This window comes from Athene noctua, chromosome 22 (genome assembly GCF_965140245.1).
Source record: "Athene noctua chromosome 22, bAthNoc1.hap1.1, whole genome shotgun sequence".
NCBI classification, from domain to species: domain Eukaryota; kingdom Metazoa; phylum Chordata; class Aves; order Strigiformes; family Strigidae; genus Athene; species Athene noctua.
In genome coordinates this window covers 334,324-356,064 of record NC_134058.1, presented here as the reverse complement: position 1 = coordinate 356,064, position 21,741 = coordinate 334,324, and the positions used below count along the sequence as shown (strand labels likewise).

Here is a 21,741-nt window from a genome sequence, read left to right as displayed (position 1 = left end):
GGCACAGGAGTTACCCGGAGCGAGAGCGGCTGCGGGTAAACGTGTGTTGAAGATGGGAAGATGGTTTCTGTGTCCCGGAGCCCCGAGTCTGGGAACGCGCCAGCTCGCAGGAGTCGGGGCCGAGCCGCAGGGCCCGTCAGCGGGCGGAGCCGGCGGAGTTTGCGCGGGGCAGCTCGGGGCTCAGTGGCCAGAAACCGGCCAGTGAAAGCTGCAGCGTCAGCTGCTCTGCACTGGAAGGTTCTTTTTTCCTTCTTTTCTCCTTCTTTTTTTCCCCTCTCCAGAATACAGTTAGGGTTTTGGTGTGTGTTAGGACGTTATTTGCTGGTTAATTATGCTCAGCGGCAAATTCATCGTAAAGCCCTGGAAAAGCCACACCTTTCGGGGGGGCGTGATCAATATTTAGAAGGCTCCGAAAACTGCAATTAGCCCTGTGCTTTATAAATACCTGTCTGCATTATTCTCCAAATGGCTTCATTTCACATGCTGCTGCTGCCGCCGTCCTGATGAATCATTTCACGTACAACTTTGAGATGATGACTTCTAAATTTAGGGCTTGGCTTCATGAAACCTCCCGGCATGTCTCTCAGCGATAAAGAGCAATTCTGCTGGTCGGTGCCAGCAGCCGAGCTGGACAGCTGGGGGCTTTCATGTGCTCATCCTGCTCAAACAGTTGACATTTGGCTTTTGTTTAAATAAATAGTGTGTGGTTGTATAAACCGGTGGACAATATGTACTTCACTAGCAGACCCGATCTTGCTAAGTCAGCACCTTCTGCAACTAAAAAATGCCTCTTTTTCTATGTTAAGAGAAAAGAGAATAAGGTGAAGAGGATGATCACAACAAAGCAGGTATATACACACTTACCTGCAGGGAAAGTATTTTTATAAAGATGCCCATGCAGTTGTGCAAGCACCGGTATTTATTTGTGCTAGTGGCATCGTGCTTGGAAAGTTTTGGTGGTCTGATGATCCTTCAACAATATTTTGTTTGCTTGCACCATTTACTGTGTGTCTTTAAAGTTACCTGAGGAGAGTTTTATATTTCAAACTGGATTTGTGCCCTTGGCAGTAGTAGTAATAGAATTAATAATTACATTTTTGTAGAATTAATAATTACATTTTAATAGAATTTTCATTTGCAAAGTGCATTACAACCGGTCTGTAATTAACTGCGTACCCGTAACAACACAGAACTGTATCAGAGACTCCACAGCAAGAGGGTTACAGCAGCACTTCAGTTTTTGAGGGGCTGCTTTCTGGTCTTTCTCCTGGGGCAGCTGGTGTCGGTGCAGCCCCAACCTTGGGCTGCTGTTACCTGGGGCTGGAGGCGGAGAGGGCGCTGCCTGCAGACCTCCTGTTCCTCATAACCCAGCAGATGACGGCGTGCAGATGCTGGGAAACCTGCAGCTGGCTTTTCCGTATCCGGTGGGTGAGTCGGAGGCCGCCCGGGCGGCGATGGCTCTCCTGGGCGGGTGGTCGGGGGCCGTCGCTGCAGGGTTCATGTCCTGACGGCCCTCGTGTGCCGCCCCCAGCCCCCGGCGCGCTGCGTGTGCTCCGCGTGCCGAGGAATCCCGAGGAATTCCGAGGAATCCCACTGCCTGCAGGAGATGATACTCCCCACCCCTCCTGGCAGACCCTTTTTTTTTAGCGCGTGTTCAGCGTTCTCGCCTGTACTGCTGATGTTGGAGGGTAAAGCATCTCTCCAGGAGGGGGGGGGGTCTGGTCCTGGCACTGGTCGGAGCATCCCTGGGTCCCTGTTGCCATTGTTGCTGCATCCCCATCGCCGTGGCTTGTGCCTTCTGCTTGTTGACTATTAATGGAGTGTTTAATCTTAGCTGGGCAGCCGCAGACAGTGGTTTTTGGATAAATAATTCTGCACAGATACATGCTTCAGGCTTTTAGCTTTCAGCTTGGATATGTTTATTTCAACCTTTTTTGTTTGAGCATCCTCTCTGTAGGGATAGTTTGGATGTTTAAATTTCCTCATCGCAAGGTGAGACACGTGTCTTGGGGAGCAGTTCATAAAGTCAATCCCCCTCTGAATGTCAGAGCGTAGTGAAACCGGCCGGCCTGTAAGAAACGCCGGGCCCTCAGCAGAAACATTCCCCAGCTAGGCAGGAAAAGGATCTTTTCTGCTCCGGGAAGAACACCGTAATGATGCTGGCAGTGTAAATTTAGGTAGAGTTATTTAAGCCTGATCTGTGATTCATAATAGCAGATCCTGACAGCAGACACTTTCCAGTGCAGGTAACTGTGGGGTGTTGCGGTGCCGGGTCATGGCGGCGGGTGCAGCCACGGGGAGATGCTCAGCCCGTGCCACACGCTCCCCGCTCGAGCTCACGTTCACCAAGTTGGTGCTGGGGGAAACACAGGGAAAAACCTCTCCCTGTGCTGGTGCTCCTGGGACCCAGCTGCTTTTCCCAGTGGCCGGTTTCCCTCGGTGCTTTTCCTGCTCAACTACTTTTCCCCTCAGCCCTGTTTCTTCACCCACTCGCTGAGCGTGTGCTGTGCTGAGGACGGTTCTTCCGAGCTTGGTAGTTTATTAGTTTTTGAACTGCGTCCCTTGTAGATGTATTTGCTTAACAAGGTAAACAACAAAGTAATGAAGCTCTAGCTGAGCGTACCTTGGTTTGTTTTAAGTATCAGAACCTGAAGAAGATCATTTAAGTGACAAAAGATAACGCCTGTGGTCTGCAGCAAGAAGGGCAGGGCCGTGCTGCGGGTTACCCTGGGACCGGTCAGGGCGTAAATGCTTCGTGTCCTTAAACCCCCCGCGCTCTGCCCATGGCGATGGAGGGAGGAAGCCTGCGAGATGTTTTTCAACTTTAACGTGGATGTTTGGGAAATAAGGCCAAAAAAAAAAAAAATTTTCAAATGATGCGTGAAAGAGTGACCAGTGCTGTGCTGGGACCGTCTGCTCGCTAAAGCATGCAGCTCAAGACCAGGACCCTCTGCCTAAGGAAAATCCAGTTCTTGATAAACGTTTTGCTGGGAATCACTTTATGCAAAGAGTCCACAACCAGTCTTGGACTTCTGTAGGAATTAGGTTTTATCAGTGAAAGGAGTGTTACTTTACGTACTGTAACGCAAAGTCAGAAGCAGGGTCTTGTGTCCAATGGGCATACGGGGACGAACACAGAAAGCAGATTTCTAAATATTTATAGTGCTGAGATAAGGCTGTGCACAGATGTGCAGAAAGCCCTGAATGAAATGAGTTTTAAAAAAGATTGCTGTGAATTTTCCAGAAAGATTTGGCTGAATCCTTTCAAGCACTTATTTTTTAGGGAATTTTGTCAGGTTAATTGATTTTCACTCTTACGTCTTCACGTGTTTCAAAAATATTACCGAGATAGCATGGTTTTATCGAAGTGGCCCTGCAGTTGTGCCGGCTCAGGCGGAGTGCAGAGCCCCTGCCCTTGGAGCGCCGGCTCCTCACAGGTGTCTGGGGCTCTTTAAGCCTTTAAGTGTGTTGGTGCCACTCCACGTTTTCTGATCCATAGTGTGACTGACACTCCCAGGTCCCTTGGCCTGAGCTACGAGCAACTCCCTTCCATGTGAGAGCCTTTCTCCTCACCCTGCAGCACTTATGCTGTTATTCAAATAATAAAGAACATTATTATCATTAAATAAATAGCTGTAATTAATGAATAATGGGCATAGCTTGCTTCGCTGGTTTACCCTTGACTGGTCCCCCAGAAATAGATGCCTGCAGCTCCCAGGCAAGGTAAACTTTGGGACAGATCTGCTCTGGCACGTGGCATGCAGGGTAATTTGTCTTGGTTATTATAATAGAAGTGCTGTGGAGGGAGAGCAAATGAGCCCGGCGGTGCAAGCGGCTGCCACCCCACCACCCTGCAGCTCCTCGGGCTTTGCTGGCCATCGCGGGGGTGCCTTGCACGGTGTCGGCACCAGCGCGGGCGTCCTGGTCGTGGTCTGATCCAAGCCAGCTCTTCCAGGCCACAGCCAAGCCTCCTGCGGCTGCCTCGCTCGAGGCCTTCCCGTGCCGGCAGGCCGGGCAGCGCGGGCAGCGGCCACGGGCCGGGGATCCCTTCCCACCCACGGTTTGGCCATTTGCTCCTTCTCCAGAGTCACTAAACAGTATCAATATTTTATGAGAAGTCTGCCCGCTTAGAATAAGGTAATTGATACAAGCAATTTCAGTTCCCTTTAATATAGCAGATCTCAAGTGTGAAACCTCCTTAGTTAATGATCAGCATAAAATAAAAGTCTTTTTTTAGTGTAAGTTCTCAGTTAATTTTACAGTTCGGTTGAAGTGAAAATATCATTAAACAGGGTAGCATTAAACTTTATATTTATTGGACCTCCCCTCCTCTGCAAGGGAGAGATAAGGTGGTGTCTCGACAGTGGCTGTTGTGACTCGATCGCTCTCCCCTCCCCGGTTCTTGCGCACGTCCGCTTCCGCCGCGGGAGGTTTGAGTCCCGAGCATCCTCCTGGCAGCACAGGCTCCCTGCAGCCTGCGAGGTTGCACGAGGGGGGTAGCTCTGGTTGATCTGCGGGAAGAAATGAGATAAAATGGCTATTTATCAGTGCCCAGTCGCCATCTCGCCTGCTGCGTGCATCACGTCGGGCAGGGCTCAAACAAAGAGACGCGTTGTAGTGCCGGGTGCGTCGATGGTGGCAAAAATGGTCCCCACGGGAAACATTTGGGATCCTAAACCGTGTCATGTTTGCTGGCACGGGGAGGCACTAACGGGAGGGACTGAAACATGCACGTTTGGCCTGGGCAGGCAGCCGGTGGTGAAGGGCACAGGGTTTCCATCCCAGCACGGGTGCCCTTCGCTGGCGGTGGGAGCGCGGCCGCCCTGTCACAGGTCTCTGGCCACGGGCGTTTCTCGCCGTCCCGCCAACGGTGCCGGTCTCGGCGCGCTGGTCCGAGGAGGAGCCGTTTGCAGAGCCGCCGCTCGGCCACGCACCCGACAGACGCTGAGGAGCAGGCTGCCTGCGCGGCGCCGGGCGAGCAGCTGAGGCAGGATAAATCCCAGTTTTCCCAGCTTTCTGCCTTACCGAAGCTGAGCGTGGGGCCGGGCAGCGCAGCAAAGGCTGTGGGTGCGGGTGTTGCGTGCGGGTGCGGGTCCGACCCACCGGCGGGAGCTCTTGGGGCACTGTGCTGGGCGGCTTGTTCTGTCAAAGGACTGAAGATGCCTGAGAGGGACCAGAAATGGTACTAAAATGAGGAGACTGCTGCTCGAGCCTGGGTTTTGGTAGGGTGCCCAAAACTGGCTCCGAACGAGCAGTGGGCAGCTGGTGCGGTTCAGAGGAGTCTCCAAGGGTAGACTGTCCTCCCCAACCCCGCAGGGGTGCTCAGCTGACAGGCACGGTCAAACCCAGCTTTGGCACAAGTCGGTCCCTCTCTTTGCCTTGACGTCATTGGAGAAGCACCTTTTTATTCCAAATCAAATTTGCAAGTGAACCCTGAAATAAAGCGATGATACTGGCGTGTTATAAAGCAAGCGCTGGCGTTGTGAGGCGGCCTCCTTCACGTTAAAAATGTCATCCCTAATTTACTAGGAGCGCATACTGAATTAAAAAAAAAAAAAAAAAGGCTTGATGGTTGCCTTTATTGATCCTACTTTGAGCTGTAGTGCTGTTGAGCTCAGCGCTGAGCCGGAGGGAGCCCTCGTGCAGGTTCGGGGCGGGTCGCCGAGGCGGGCGCACACGCGGCTCCTCCGTCACCGTTTGTCGCCCGCCCGCGAGGAACAAGGAGCTTTGAAGGGTACGGGAGCTGCGGAGCTCTGTGCTGCTGACAAAGGACAGAGGATGTGGTGTCGGCTTTTCATCCCGCTGCTTCCCCTTCCTTCAAGGAGAGCATTAAGTACACATTGTGATTGATATTGTAGCGAGGCACGTGAGATGAAGCTTCCTTCCTTGAGGCGGGATACATAAGAGCCACGTTGCTGTTTTTAAAAGCAAACTGGGCTGTAAGCTAGACAATATCAAAATGCAGAATTGCCACCCATGAGCTTGGAAAAATGAAGGTAAAATAAGTTTTCAATTAAAAGAGAGTTTAATGCTGTAAAGTAAAAGATACTGAGCAAATGAACTGTTACTTGCTTGGACTCTGTTGTTAGAGAAAGACATGAAACATGCTCTGTTAATTCAGGGATAAAAAGGAGTTTGGGGAGTCAGAAGCTCCTGCTTCATGAAGGTGAGCGCACTCAATCTGCTCTCCAGGGCCCTCTGCCATGAGCCCTGCAGTGACCGTGGGTCCTCTCGGGGGTCAGATTTGCTCTGCAGGATCTTGGTGTTTGTTTCAAATTCTTTGTCTCATTCTGTTATTTGGAAGTTGTGTATGGAAAAGAAAAGTTCTCTGCAAGGGAACCTCTAAGTCCTAAGGGCAAACTAAAACAAAAGTAGAATAGCATCTGCTGTTGATGGATTTTGGGTGGTCCTTGAGATTTTTAAGCATATTTGTTTGAGCTCCTGTTGGAGAACTTGGAACCTGTCTGCAGTTTCCACGGGCAGCTCCCTCCTTTGCGCTGCGAATCGGTGCACAGGGAGGACCCCTGCAGCATTTTGGGCAACTGCTCAGGCTCCGATTCATTTGTCTTTGGGATTTGCTCGAAACAAAACACAAAGAACCCCACAACCTAAAGCAGCAAAGGGAGAGTTTTTAAGGAATGCTGCCGCTTGTTTCCCAATAAAGTGATGTTTTACCGCACGATGTCCCCTAAATTAACATTATATTTGCAGCGGGGCCACAGGGGCTGTGCTTTCACACTGTGATTCTCCAGTCTCACAGTTCCCCTCTTCTCGTGCGTGGCCCTAAACCCAAACCGGTCCCGGGCAGGGCGGTGTCCTGGGACACGACCTGACGGAGCTCAGAGGCGCCGCGCCCGGGAGAGCGTCCCCGTCCTTCTCCCCGTCCGCACTCACCTTAACAATGTGACGTCTTCATTAGCCGCCCTGCTGGTGATCTGCTGCTGATGGAGATTAATAGAGAAAATATTTTCTAAACACTTCTGTATGCGTTTTCATTAATCTATGCTCAGAAAATTAATCTTGTGGGGCGACCTGCAAAAGGTGTTAATTGCAGTTTCAGAGGAGGATTTATCAAAAGTTAGAGGAGGTGCAGCAGCAACTGCGCGGCAGTGGCAGGAGTTTCAGAGGGATCAGCCCCGTCCCTCAGACCCTCATGCATGATGCAAATAAGCCCATTCCTTTTTCAAAGTTCTCTGAAGCAAAGTGCAGTCTGGGCTCTGTGGGGCTGCGTCCTTGCCCCTTTGGGTTCAGCGTGGGATTAGAGAAGAGGTGGATAAGTGAATTAATATCCTTCCTTAATACTGTATTGTTATTTTTGAAAACCACTCAAACAGGGGGGTTTGCTTGAGGTTTTTTTCCGCAGTTACCAATAAGGAAATTTGGCATGAAAATGAAACTGTGTGTTACGTGAGTGGCTTTGGTATGATGATGATTTATCGTCCACTTTTACTTATGAAAACACACTCAGTAAATTCCTTGTGATTTGTAAACCTACAGGCAGCATATTAGGTACAAATGATGAATTGGACGGTTGAGGGAACAGATTTCTGTCCGCTCGTGGGACTCGTTTTTAATGACCCTTTTTGCAATGTTAACATGAGGTTTGGGGAAGTGAGCAACCCAGAATTTTCTGTGTTTTCTTTTGCTTTTCCTTGAACCTTGAACGTGAGTTGGATTCGGTGACTGAGAAAATATTGCTTTTCGATTTTGTGCTGTAGCCGGCTTAAGTAAGACTCAGTGCATGGTCAGTCTCAATGAAGCATTTTATCTTGGCAGTAAACCAGTGTATGAGCACATATTCGTGCCTTTTCTCCCAAATGCTGAAAATTCCTGTTTACAAAAATGAAACAAACAACGTTTGAATTTACGCATGTCGCTGTGACTCTCCCTGTGATCTGTTCGACACCGTGAATGTCTGGACGCTGTGAGTTACACATGAAAGTATTGATCTTCTTTTGAGCTATATTTAGCCAGGGAAAATTTTAGAAAGTGTTTGAAGTTTCTCTGTATGAATACCGGTTTTGTAAGAGGAGACTGCTCTCAAGGGATGGCATTTCACCATTTCAGTCTTGAAGAAAGCTGAAATAGTAAGTAATTTCATGTTCAAGTAACATTTCAGTTCTTGCTCAGATGATATCCTTAATTAGATCGGTGCCTCTCGCCTTCGGGGAGCTGGGAGCGAGGAGCAGCCCCCTGAAACAGAAGTGTCAGTCCTTGCAGAGGGGGAGGTGAGGGCCTCGGAGCTACTTGGGTAAGAACTGAAGTATTGGTCGTGCTGGAAGCGGAAAGAACAGCAGTAACGTGGAGAGGTGCTCTGCAGCGGTTGGGTTTCCTGGCCAGCTGCCGGCCCCGCAGAAGGACGGAGGTTTTCCCGAGCACCTTGTCTGCAGGGGCAGGGGAGAGGGCAGCAGGGCAGCATGCCCGCCGTGCTGCTGCTGCCTGAAGGAAAGCGCCTTTGCTGTTTGCATTAGTGAAGCTGTACTTTGCACTTGCATTCAACGAGGAAGAAATTTGGGGGGCTGAAAAAAATGCTGATCTGCCATATCCGGTATAACAGTCTGAGAACCAGGGAGCTGAAAAGAACAGACCTAGTGGCATAAAGCTTAGAAGGTGTTTATATGAAGTCTCATGGTCTTTTCCAATCACTGTCAGCCTGGAAGAGATGTTTTGAAAGTTGTAATTGGTTGTGATGGGGAAGACGGAAGAGTCTTTCTGCGTGAGAAGAGGTGATGTACTAAAGATGATTCGGTGTCCAGATATCTCATCAGCGCTGTCCTGCTTTTATTGAGAAAATACGCAGAAAGCACTTTAGAAGCAAAACTGTGGAAACTGCCAAGCCAATCACTTGACTTTCATTGGTCAGCGCCCTGGGGTTGCCTGGGTCCCTTCCCGGGGCGCTGTCGCCAGTGCCGGCGGCTCGGGGAGGGCTGCAGCCCAGGGAGGGGCCGGGGGGTGCGCGGCACCCGGAGCTGGGGCGGTCGCCTCCCAGCAGAGAGCTCTGGGTGACCCCCAGCGATGCGGGACGTGTGGGCATGGGGGACTCGGCAACCCTCGTTACCTGCTGGGTAACTTGGGGCAGTGCTGGTCGTCAGCATTTTCAGCTCCATAGTTAAAACGTGCAAAAGGTTGAAGAGGGATGTGTAAGATCCCATCTGTGTGAGCAGAGTTTAGAAGATTAATTTGTGTGAAGTCTTGCTGCTACTTAATCCATAATTAATCAGCAAAGCCCACCAGTTCTGTGTGCTAGTGACAAGTTGGCTGAAGCAAAATTAAGTCCCTTCGTGTCGCGTCTGTGTGTGGGAGACGCTGCGATGACGCGCGGTCACTGCGGCGCGGCCGTGGGTGTCTGGCTGGGGGGCGCGGAGCAGCGGTCCCGGGGGCCGCACACGGTGTGACGGGCTCCCCGGAGTCTCTTCGAGGAGAAGGGTCCGTGCAGGAGGCGCAGGGACGGCGCCTGGCGGGGCAGCTCCGCACCTTTCCTGCCGCCCGGCTGAGTGGCCCCGAGGGCAGAAGGAAGGGACAGTCCGGACCCGAGGTCCAGGACCCCTCAACGTCCTCTTCCACCTGAAGGAATGCAAATCAACTTTTTGTTGGCAACATACAGACAAATCCTCTTCAGACATCTGTACTTTGAATGTCAGTGGTAGAAATTACTATTGTTTTACAAAAGAGAAGAAAATTTGCTCTTAGTTTGCAATTTCTGCTTGCGTTGTCCATAACGTCTCAGAGCATATGGGAGATGCTCTTGTGTTGAGAGCTGTGTTGTCCTTCCTCAACAGTCCGTGTCGTAATGTGGATAATGGAATATCCAACATGTCCATGTTGGATAGTCCTGAAGAACTCTTCAGAAGGCAGAGCAATAACTTGCAAAATATGAAGAGATAATGTCACCTCAGGAAGACACGAGGAGGGTCTCTGAAATTCTGCTGCCGTTCATACAGAGGATACACCGGCCTTGTGTATCTTGCTGTAGCAGACTCCTTCCAACATTCATTATCTGTCACGAAAATGAGCTTTCTATTCTCTGATAAAAAATTAATACGAGTAAAATGTCGACCTTTTTGCTGCTTATTGAATGTCAGAAACGCTCAGCTGTTTGCTGGTGGTGAACTTCAGTAAATTTAGGCACGCTAACCTTGAGAAATTAATGCTTTGCTGTTTGGGTTTTTGGGACAGGAATGAAATATTTATACGTTGGTTGCGAGCAATATAAACTTAGTATTTCTACAACAGCTTGTCCAGAAAGACATTCTTAAATGCTTGCTTACTGTAGCTCCTGCCATTGCTTGTGAGCGATAGTGAAGCTCTGAGGATTTTAAATTGGAATGGGAAGATTTAATATTGGCATAGACAATAATTTGCTTTAGGTTGTGTAAATGCTTTTTAATTAAGGGATTCAGTGGAAGGAGGTTTGAAGGTCAGGCCCTTCCAAGTTTTCCATGCACTTAGGTTCACTTTTCAGAATTCAGGAGCTGCTGGACGCCTTAAATGGATTCCTGAAATGGGGAAGGGAGTATCAACTTCTGAAGTTCCCTTGATGGAATACAGATAGACGTGCCCCTACCATGCCTTTTCCACTCAGTGTTTTTGAGGCTGTAATGTGGATTATGCCACTTCTGCAAAGAACTTGAAGTGACCAGACTGGGAATGCTGCGTGTGGATCCCAGAGTTCATTGTTGATCGTTTTGTCGCTGACTTCAGGGGCTTCTGGTCTTAAAAGCAAGTGAGCGGTGTAACGAGACCAGGACCAAGAAACCGGGTGTCTCACAAACCCGCTGAATGCGTCACTTTGTAGGCACAGTCTGGTACGTCTGCAGATGACTCCAGGGCTAATTTTGCACAGGGGAGGCTGCCAAAAAAAGATTTCGGCTAAGGCTTCTGGTCCATTCCAGCACGAAATTAATCCAAGATATAACTGCGTGTATAATTAATAGCTCCCCAAAGTTCTTTCAGCTATTTATACATTTGCAGTAAGTTCCATTCGTTAGACTTGCCTTTATTTACCCGAATCTGAAAGAGGGCGGACGCATCAGCCCTGTGCGCCTCACGCCATCGCAGCCTGTGCCCCGCACCCCACCTGACCGTTAGCAGATTGTGGCTTTTTTCTGTCATGTGTGTGCAAAAAAATTCCCCAGGTGCTATCAGATTTTGTCTGTTTCCTCATGCTGTAATGATCTTTTTTTTCCCTGAAAAAGAGATTCAACTGGATAATAAAAACTTTTCTAACTTCTGCACAACCTGCCCGTATCGCAGCAGCAGCAAAGGCTCTGGGCTCCAGGAGCTGGTGGTGTTTTTAGGGCAGTTAGCCAGTATTTGACACTCACATTCCGAGCCCATCCTGGTGCCTTTCCTGGAGTTGGCGTTTCAGCCTCCTGGCCCCGTGTTGGGTGACCCCTGGGGGGCTTCCCCCGCGCTCTCGGGGTGTCCCTGTGGAAGGGCACAGCCAGGAGCATCCCAACGGGAGCCGGGGTTTCCGTCCAGGTCCCGGCTCCGCAGAGGTGCTGGTGCTCTCCCCGCCAGGCCTCGCGCCCCGGCTCTCGTAGCTCTGCCCTTTGCAATCCGGCTCTAACGTCAGACTCCCCTTTTTCCATGGTGCTGACTTCCAAAGCTTGGCTGTCCCCTGAAAAAAGAGCATTTCCTCTTTGTTCATTCCACGTTTATCAGACGTTAATTTAATCAAGAAGCCCTTTGTTCTTGTCTTACAGCAGATGTTAAAATGGAATGACTATAATCAGTTTCTGAATCTTTTTATAAATTTGCTACCTCAGTTGAGTCTCCACTAAGACCAGCTCAGTAATCCCTTTTTTGGGGCAGTGTTTCCTCAGACACAGACCTCTGCCTGCCTTCATTAACCTCCACCTAATCTCTTCAGTCTCAGCCCCCCAACAGCTGAGATGACCGGCACAGACATGAGTGGTTCCTACAGGTTTGTATCTGATTTTCCGTTTATGCTGTAGTAGACATGATTAAAGCCTTTCAATAAAATTGCAGATAAATCCTGTTGTAGCCTGGCCTATTATTTTTTTTTTCACCTATTAGGATTTTAGGCATTTCTTTGACATATTTTTAGTGCCTGATTAGGAGGGAAATACTGGACTTGTTTGCAATGTTCTCATTATATTGTCTTTGTAACATTTCTGAAAGAGAATAGATACAAAATACTTCTGTGTATTGTGGTCATATTTCAGTCTGACGTTAATATGCTCCTTGATTTGCCATCTCACAATTCTTCTAACCCGGTGCTGACAGTCAGGAAATCTCATACCTGGGGAAACGTGCGACCGCACGAGCTGCCGGAGTCGGGAGGATGCGGAGTGTGAGCTGTGCCTGCCTGATCCTTTCCAGAGCCCTCCTTGCCCTCCCAGGAACATTCCCCCGTCTTGAAGAAATGGTCACCCAGAGGCTTGTTTTCCTTGAAGGGATTTAATCTTCCCAAAATATCCTGTTCCCTCCGCGTGCGGACCCTGCCCGCTCCTCCACGCTCCTTTGGGCACCTGTAGCTGTTGTTTGCAGCAATTCCCTCTTTGTCGGCAGGTCACTGATGCAAAGATTTAATAGAGCTGGGCTTCGATTCCTCAAGAGTATGACTGGGAGACTCTGATCTTAATTTCCAGTGAGTGGTCACGGGAGGAGGCTTGGCAGCAGGACAGCTGTTGCTTATTTTGCAGCAATATTGACTGGTGCGTTCGCGAGACGCCTGGTATCGCGACATAAACACCTGCCGCTTTGTCACGGAGCTGAGATCTGTCATGTCTGCCACAGAGAGTGGTGCTTCTACCTAAGCTTCTCTTCCATGGGAGAGAGGATGTTATTCCTGAGATGCAGCTGGTTTATACATTGTGGGGGGTTTATGATGCCGTTCAGCATCCACAAGAGTGGCGTCAGAGCAGTGCTCACACTGCCTGGCCTCTCTCCTAGATAATCCTCCTGGAGATCAGTGATTTGGACTCAGCCTTGCTCTTACCCCCCACCTGAAACATCTCTCGGGTCTCCAGAAAACCCTGGAGATGATTCTAGAATACTCAAGCTGGCGGTCACCGGGGGTCTTTGTGGCACAGGAAGGCGCTGGGCAGGCGTGGTTCAGAGCAGGACGCTGCAGGGTCATCCGGCAGCCCCTCTGGGGTTTTCTGACGATTCAGGGTTTTGGGGTTTGGTGGCGAGGAACACGGGTAGCGGGGAATGAGGTGAGTGGTGTGAAGCCTTTTGTGTCCATTCAGGAGGTGGTTTGAGAAGGATGTTTTGTGACTAATTGGCTGTGGCTGCTGGCCCTAAGGAAGCTGCCAGCTCCCGGAGAGCCGTAATCCCGCCGAGGATCCCGTGCGCGCTCACCGCCTCAATCGTTCCCGAGGGAAAGCCGCGACGTTTTCCTCCTGCGTCTCACAACTTTGTCCCTCTCCAGGCAGCATCCCTCCTGTACAGTTCTCACCCAGGCCAGGGTGATTAAGCACTTAAATTGATTAATCAAATTTCTTGTGATGAGAACTACTGTCATTCATTAATCTGAATGGGATTATAAATAAGAGTTGGCAGATAGGGGAGACAAACATGTTGACAGATAGACCCGCTGCTTTGAATACAAATTACACCGCTGCATCTGGAGGGTTTTAGCTCCTGGCAGCCTCGGGATATAGCTTCCCTAAAGGTAAAATTAGACTGAGATTAAAGTATCCCCATATTAATAAAGAAATATGCATTTATGAACAGGCAGCTACTGCAGGTGGGTGTGCAGGGCTGCATACCAATGATCCCACAGCAGGACCAGGCTGTGGATTTCGCTTCCTGTGGAATTCATGAAAGATTTTATGAGGTTAGTTGTAGTCAAAACTCAAGGATAACCCAATTGTAAGTGTGTGGCTAATACCAATTTCAGCAATAAAGTAGCAGACTAGTGTGGGCACTTCCTATTGAATTGTCTTGCACTTGACAGCATTGCAAATACCAGAAAACTCCCATCAAGTTTTGAGCTTGTAGAGACACCGACTAATATTCACTTCTTGGAGAAACATTGTGCTTTTCTTGCCATGACTTAGTGCAGGATGTGGTTTAGGCGACTTAGGAAAGGTGTTGAAACGCTCTTCACGTTGCAGCCGATGGCAGAATTCCCACCAACCGCAGCAGGGCTGGAGCTTCACCTCCGGGTGAGGAGGTGGCTGCAAGTGGTTCCTCCAGCTGCAGAGCCGCGGGCGGCGTTCTGCAGAGCGTGCTGACATCAAACCCGCCGCTTCTTGTTGAACTGGCCTCATGCATTGCTTTTCATAAATATTTCGAGAATGCTTATTAAAATAATTACCAGTATAAAAAGTGAAGAGTTCAGCCCGCTGTGGCGTTGTTCTAGCCTTGGTGGAAGGTCGGGAAGCCAACGTGCTTCTTGCTGCCGTGGGAAGGCGAGTTTCTCCACGTGGACGCTGCCTGCGCCCGCCCGGCCCCCCCAGGAGCGGCGAGTGCGTCGGTGGCCGGAGCCACGTCCAGGGCTGGAGGGACGTAAACGACCCGCAGAAAGGCTGGACCGTGGGCTGTAACGAGCTGTTGAGCTGTGGGCAGCAGATCAGTGCCGGGGGTTCGACAGCCAGCGGGCAGTTCAGTCAGCGCCCACTGACGGCACAGCCTGCCCACGTGAAGACCCGGACGGAGAAAAGAGGTTTGGGCAGGCTGGAAAACAGCTTATTATCCCAGTAATGTAACCCCCTGCGTGGCAGCCCCACGGGATTTCTAACAACATTTCTGCCTGACTTTTCCTCTGTGACAAGTCTGATGGCAGGAGTACCAAGGAATACCGTGGTGCCTGGGTGTGCAACGGGCTTTGAGCTCTGCGGGGCCGTGCGTGGGGCTCTGCTCTGAGCCCCCTCCTGCGGGAGAGCGGCCGCACGCCGTTAACGGGGAGGGTGGGAAACCCAGCGGGGCAGAAGGCTGAGACAGAGCCACCAAGTGCCCGTCCTCTTCCTCTCCAACGTGGCACCTCTCCCTAAGGCAAACCTCAGCGATGGCAGCGCCACAAATTCCCAGATCTGGGTTTTTTGGGAGAAATAGCACAAGTGTTACAAGAGGAAATGTCGCTGTCCTTCAAACAGGTAACCCAGTCTAGCGTGTCTCTTTGCTGCATCAGTGTGATACCTAGAGAGTCTAAGGACTAGACTAAGGGAAATAGTGCTCACTGGAAAAATCAAGGGAAGAAGCTCAAACACGTGACTTTCTGGGTCCTGCTCTCCTTCCTGCGTGGAGGGAAGACGCGGCGCAGCATGCCGGAGACGGGAGGCGCTCGCAGGGGTCTGAGCGAGAAGTGCCATAGGCTGTGTGGTGGGACTAGGGTAAAGGAAAGGCTGAGGATCAGATTGGGAGGGTGCAGGGACATCTGTCACGCATACAGCGTAGGATTGCAGGCATAAAATTTAAATTTGAGAATTTGGGGCGCCACAGATCAGTACCCATACAGGCACGTTTCTGCCAATTAGCCAATGTCGTTGAAAGAATCATTTCTGACAGGAAGGAAGTTAAAGCCTGCAATCCTTGCACTGACTTTAGAACCCCACAAAGGGAAACAGCGTTTGAAAAAGAACCCATTAAACATTTAAATATTTAATTAAATATTGAACACTTCAAAAATTGCTTTCTAACAAGTCCTGAGGTAAACAGAACAATATTTGGTAACAAAAGCTACCAGGAGTGACAGGGTCCTGCATCGAATAGAGCCTGGCTCTGGTAACCTCTCCTCCCTTCACTCGCCATCAAACGAGATCCCCGGGCTCAGTCCAGAAACCCTTATCGAGGTATAACTGCTACCAACGTCAAGGGCACCAGGGGGGTTTGAAACACATCAGAAAAAGAGCCAATGGGATTGAAACCAACTTTCTTGCACCAGGCTGAATGTTTGAGCAGCAGCCGGTGCCCCAGTGCTGCAGAGGTACACGGTGATGCTGCAGCCGTGCCAGCTGCAGCCCAGAAATGAAGGGTCAAGTTCTCCGGGATTTTGCAACCGGGTAGAAATTTTAAGGAGGTTTCTGAGATCTGTTGTCAGGACATGGGGACTCCTTGCCCAAACCAGCAAGCAATAAGCAAGTGCTTAAGTTTTGTTGACATTAATAAATGTATTAAGAACCCTGCTTGAGCGGGGCCAGAGGAGTCCACGGAGATGCTCGGGGGGCTGGAGCCCCCCCTGTGAGGACAGGCTGGGGGAGTTGGGGGGTTCAGCTGGAGGAGAGAAGGCTCCGGGGAGACCTTAGAGCGGCCTCCAGGGCTGAAAGGGGCTGCAGGGAAGGGGGGGGACTCTTGGTCAGGGGGGAGGGATAGGACAAGGGGTAACGGGTTTAAACTGACAGAGGGGAGATTTGGATTAGATTTAAGGCAGAAATTCTCCCCTGTGAGGGGGGTGAGGCCCTGGCACAGGCTGCCCAGAGAAGCTGTGGCTGCCCCCTCCCTGGAAGGGCTCAAGGCCGGGTTGGACGGGGCTTTGGGCAACCTGGGCTGGTGGAAGGTGGCCCTGCCTGGGGCAGGGGTGGCACTGGATGGGCTGTAAGGTCCCTCCCAACCCAAACCAGTCAGGGATTCTGTGATTCCATGAACTTGGTGTCACTGTGCATTACTTTGTCCTACGAGAGTTGTCAAAAACCTGCTTTTCCCCTCAGTTGGCCAAGCCCCCGTCGTTGCTCCCTCCTCCCCAGCTGCATCTCACTGCCGGGGGAGGAGAGGGAAGATTGATGGCACTAGGTTCCCCGTGCGTGGTTTTGGCATCGAGTCAGGGGGTTTTATAGCAGCACGTTGGCTTTTCTCGCTGAATTTTGATTAATGGAGCAGGCGGGAGCTGCTGCTGTCTCCCAGCTCCTGCAGCTGACAGGGGCGAGCCTAATCTGATGTTTAAATGGATCTGGAACGTGTCCGTGGCTTTAGCATCCCTGTCCTGAAGGAAGGACCATCTGCTACAAGATAACCCGATCTCAGAGGGCTCTTACTTCAGGTCTGTTTGAAAAGAGAGGTGACACACAGAAAATTTGAGGGTTTTCCCCAACGGCTGCTAATTTGGTGGCCAAGAGGCAGCTCACATTAGAGACTCGAGGCTTTCCGTTGCCTTGCTGTTCCAACTGTCGGAGAAGGTCAACAGAGAATTTTGTGGGCACTTGTTACAGACACAGGCGGAAAATGGCTCCTACATGTAAAACAAATGTGTTACTACAAACAGCTAACAAACTTCTCAGATCGTGATTTGTATGAAATCCAGAGAAACTGCTTTCAAGAAGATTGGATAGTGCCTGTGCTGGGATATGGAAAGGCTGGTGAGAGGAATGGGGTGGCGGTGCTGTCTGTGTGAACGGGGGGGGCAGTGCCCGTGAGCAGGTGCCTTTGCCTGGTTCAGGAGCCTTTTCATGAGAAATTGCACATCCACTGTTTTGATGATTTCATGCTTTTTTTTTGCTTTTTTTTTTCCCTTTTTAAACCATGTTTTGGTTTCACTTGTCTGGGAGTCAGCTTCCATTATTTGGGGTATTTTTTACTGCTGTTGCCATGAGCACGTTCGTTTGAAAAGACTGTTCAGGGATTTCAGTGCAAATCCCGAGCTGTTAGGGTTTGTGCAGGGATCACATGCCCTGTCCCAGCAGGTTCATTCCTCCCTCTCCAGAAGAAACAAGTTGGATCAGAAAAACTAGTTGTCAGGGAGGGGGGGACGCCGACACAGCTGCTCGGGAGAGGCAGCGTGGCAGGAGGGTGCCCCATGGTCCCGGGGCACGGTCCCTCTTCCCCCAGAACTGGCGTGAGGTCTGCAGGCGGCTCCGGTGGTGGAGGTTGAAGCCTTACACCATAAAATTACTCCAGTATATTTTAATAATTTAGAGCCACAGGTCTTACGTGATTTGTTCTCTAAAGATTGATTTAGCTTCTTATTAAGGGAATTGGGAATTCAGTGTGAAAATCTGAGCAAAATCTAGGTGGTTTTTATTTTTTTTTTAAGTATCCACTAGTGTAACTCACTGGGGAGAAGAATTTCAAAGCCTGTCCAACCCTCTCTTGAATTTTTGATTCTCTTGCTTTCCTATTTCCATTCCCAAGGTGTTCTTGTTAAGGAAGAACACCTCAGCATTACTGTATTATTTTTAAATAAGCCACAATCACTTTAAGGAGCTCAGGGTAAAAAAAAAAATCCACTAATACTTTGATTTTTTTTCCCCCTCCGGTTTTCCGAAGTTTGATAATGCAAGATGTGGACTGCATATAAATGGCAGGGTAGGCAGCTGTAATTGCAGCTCTCCCCCTCTGCCCAGAGAAGGCCCTTTTCTCTTTAATTATCCGTCAATTTTAAAAAGGTGCCAGATGAAGTGGAGCTGGCAGGGCCCGGCTCTCCGGGGGCTGCAAAGAAGGGGCTTATAGCTGCGAGTTCTGGAGGCAGGAATGGATTTTGCATTCGGGGGAGCTGCGGGGTCGCTGCTCTCGGCTGGTTTATCGGCACGGGGGATCCCCCACCGCCGCGGGACCCAAGGACGACGTCCACACGGGCTCCGGCTCGACACGCCGCAGGACTGCAGGGACGAGCAGGTCCCTCCCCGAAGGGCGGCCGCGCTGCCACCGTGGGCATCCCTGTCCCTCCGTGGGCATCCCCGGAGCCATCCCACGGCGACGGCAGCGAGCCCGCGTCCCCCGGCCGGTGCTCCAGGGACCGGCGGGTGCTGGCGGGAGGCGATGGCCACTCGCCTCTCGGCCTTGGTTCTCAAAGCGGGAATCGATAAGCTGCTGAAGTGGCGTTTCTCCTCAGACGGTTCAGAAGTGCCATTTCTTTTCTCCTGGAGATTTTGTAAACTTAAAAGAGAATCATGAAAAAAAACGTTCTCCCCTGTCCAGTCCATTAATTCAGCCTGCTCAGGACAGAATTAACCTTGGCAAGCCTTCCAGAGGAGAGAGTCATTCTAACCTTAAAAATCTGCTGATTAAAGCTGGTTTCAGGAATTCGATTTCACTTAATGCGTTGGCTGCACGCCCAGCCTGGCATTAACATAGCCACAGACTCACAGGCCTCCTCATTTTTTACCTCCCTGATAAAAAAAAAAAAAAAAAAAAAAAGAAAACCCAGCTAATGAAACCCCTTTTGCCTGTTTGAGCAAGAATTCATTTTAAAGACTCCTCTAGCCAAAGGCAACAGGCGTGCCCTGGTTACCTGTCTCCCAAGGCCAGCCAGGGGGGTAATTCGTTCAGGTAATTAGTTGCCGCGTTGGGCATCGAGCAGCCGCCACCGCCCGGGCGCTCGGCCCTGACCCGCCGAGGGGTCGGTCGCTGCCCTGTTGGGGACGGGGGTCAGCAGAGCCGAGCGCAGGAAGATCACGTCTGTCCCTGTAAACCCGCCTGCACCGCGCCATCAAACCTGAGATTTTGTGCCATCTAACAGAGCTTAACTCATTAACCTTGAACATCCTCCAAAACAGTGGAGCTCAGATTTCTGAGGTTTCTATTTATATCTGAAACATTTTTTTTCCTGCCTTTTTTATCCAAAAAGTTAATGTAGTTTTTATTGCCGCCATCACTCATTTTGTCTTAACTCCAGAACTGGGTCCCGGGGCGTTTCTCCCACCGCAGCCGCGGGACCTCGGTGCCCCAGAGCCGTCCGCTGGCTCGCCGAGGCCGGGGGTCGCTTACGCGTGGGTCTCCCTCACCCCAGCTGCCCAAGTTAGAACATCCAGCCCCAGAACATCAACCCAGCACCAGATTCCTGTGTTGTGCCACGTGGCAGGGGGGGAAGAAAAGGAAGATTTCAAAAATCACTTCTGTATTCTGGGTGCTTTGTAAATTCTTTGAATTGTTGGATTTTCTTAGTGGTTTGCTGGAACGTTGAAAACCTGCTCTGCGTGCTCTTATGTAACTCGTTGCTGGCACCTCTAGAATTGTGTGTGAGACAGAGCTGGAGGTAGAGAGCAGTTTTCCTACCTGCTCAGCGCAGCGAGCTACGAGGAGCGCGCCATTAGCGCTTGTCTATTTTTTGTTTTAACCACGGTGAAGTTTCCATCGGCCTCGCAGCACCGCGGGGTGCGAAGCACCCAGGGGGTGCTGGTCTCTCTTGTTTAGGTTGCGTGAGGCGCCGTGGCCGTTCCCTGCCGCCGCAGAGGCTTCTCCAGCAGCGAGCTCCGGACCAGCCTTCCCGTCCTCGCTGGGGCGCTGGTCGGACTGGGAGATGCTGCAGCTCCCACGCTGCTCTCCGAGGCGGGGGGACCCGCTCTGGGTGAGCGGTGCCGCGCGTTAAAGACGGTTTAATGCAGCCCCCGGTGCCATGCAGCCGGGAGTCGCTGTCAGGGATTATCTGAAACAAACAGCGTCTGCTTTTCCCCAGGCTGAATGGTGGGATTTAAATGTTAAGCTTTTCTTTGGATTATTTTCTGCAGGTTTTTTCCCCCCCTCTATTTTTTTCTCCCTGCTTTATTCGCGTGTGGAATGTACCCTTGACACATTTAAAAATATTATTAATCTTTGCCATTCATATTTTAAAAATAACTCAGTGATAGCAGCCAGCAGGCCTTAAATCCATTTTAATTCAGGCCGACCTTGTGAGTGGTGATCTCGGGGAGGAGACGCTGCCGCCAGCCGCCCCGCGTGCTCGCCGATACGCGCTGCATCCGACACACCTGCACGCTCGCTCCATCACGGGCCACGCTGACGCTGCTGGGGCTGGCAAGCTGGCTGCTCGCCGCGTGTTCTCAGAGCTCGTGAGGCGCCTCCCAGGCAGAAGGATTATAAACGAAGATTTACCGGCCCCTTCGTGTTGGCGCCGAGGGGCCGGTGCCCGCGCGGGCAGGATAACGGCGTCACCGGGGCACCCCCAGCGCCGGTAAAGCCCCGATGCCACGCGTCGACCTCGGCATTGCCGCTGGTGCCGAGGCATCTGCAGAAACACGTGTTGGGCACGGCTGGGGCCGTGATGGCAGCGAGCGAAGAGCGCGTTAGTCGTGAGAGTCATTGTAATCGGTGGAGTTGCTGGAGTAAAACAAAGACAGAAATTCCCATTAAAAATCCCCTGCAGTTGGGTTTACTTATTTTTTCCGTCTGTAATGGCAGAATATTGGTGTGCCTAAAATATCTGTGGCCCATGATCTTCCAGGGGAAATATTTGAGAAAAGCTGCGAGCAGATTGCTGGGCTGTTGCAATCTCGCATTTAAGGAAAACTAATCACCTTTGATATGGGAGAATATATCATTACACGCACACCCATCCCCCATGTGCACTATATTGAAAGCCAACAGAGTCAGAAAATAATATTGCTTTCTTAATAATAAACAAATCTTGTGGACAGGAATTGTACCGGGATCTTTTAAATTAAAAACAGTTTTGTGTGTTTGGTTTGCGCTGGGCTTAGCTTCCAACTGACAGCGGTGTTGAAAAGTTTTAACATACTGGAAATTTGATTTTTTTTCCCTGCAGGAAGAATTCCTTAGCCTTACTGATTTCAGTTAATCAGCAAGGCAGAGTTCATTTTAAAAGAGAAGGGAAAAAAAAGCAACTGTATTTCAGCATTGTGCTGTATAAAATACCTGACAGCCATTTTTTTCAGTTTACGAATGCTGAATTTTCTGTTTACGTACCCAGGAGATAAACCATAGGAAAAGAGATGTTTGTGTTGCGTGTTGTGTTTTTTAAACAGTAAAAACCTGCTGAAGCATAGATGAGAAGCACCCAAGCAAGCCCACCTCCCCGCTGCGTGTCGGGGTGCCGGGCCCCGGGGACGCTCCGTTTGCTGTGAACGAGCGTCCCGGCGCAGCGGGGGCTGCTCGCGCCGC

General features: G+C 50.6%; 1 protein-coding gene across 6 annotated transcripts in view; it reads left to right on the top strand.

Annotated features, from left to right (window-relative positions):
- The window catches only part of CAMTA1 (calmodulin binding transcription activator 1), a 293,026-nt gene that overhangs the window by 145,276 nt on the left and 126,009 nt on the right, over positions 1-21,741 (top strand). The window lies entirely within an intron of this gene.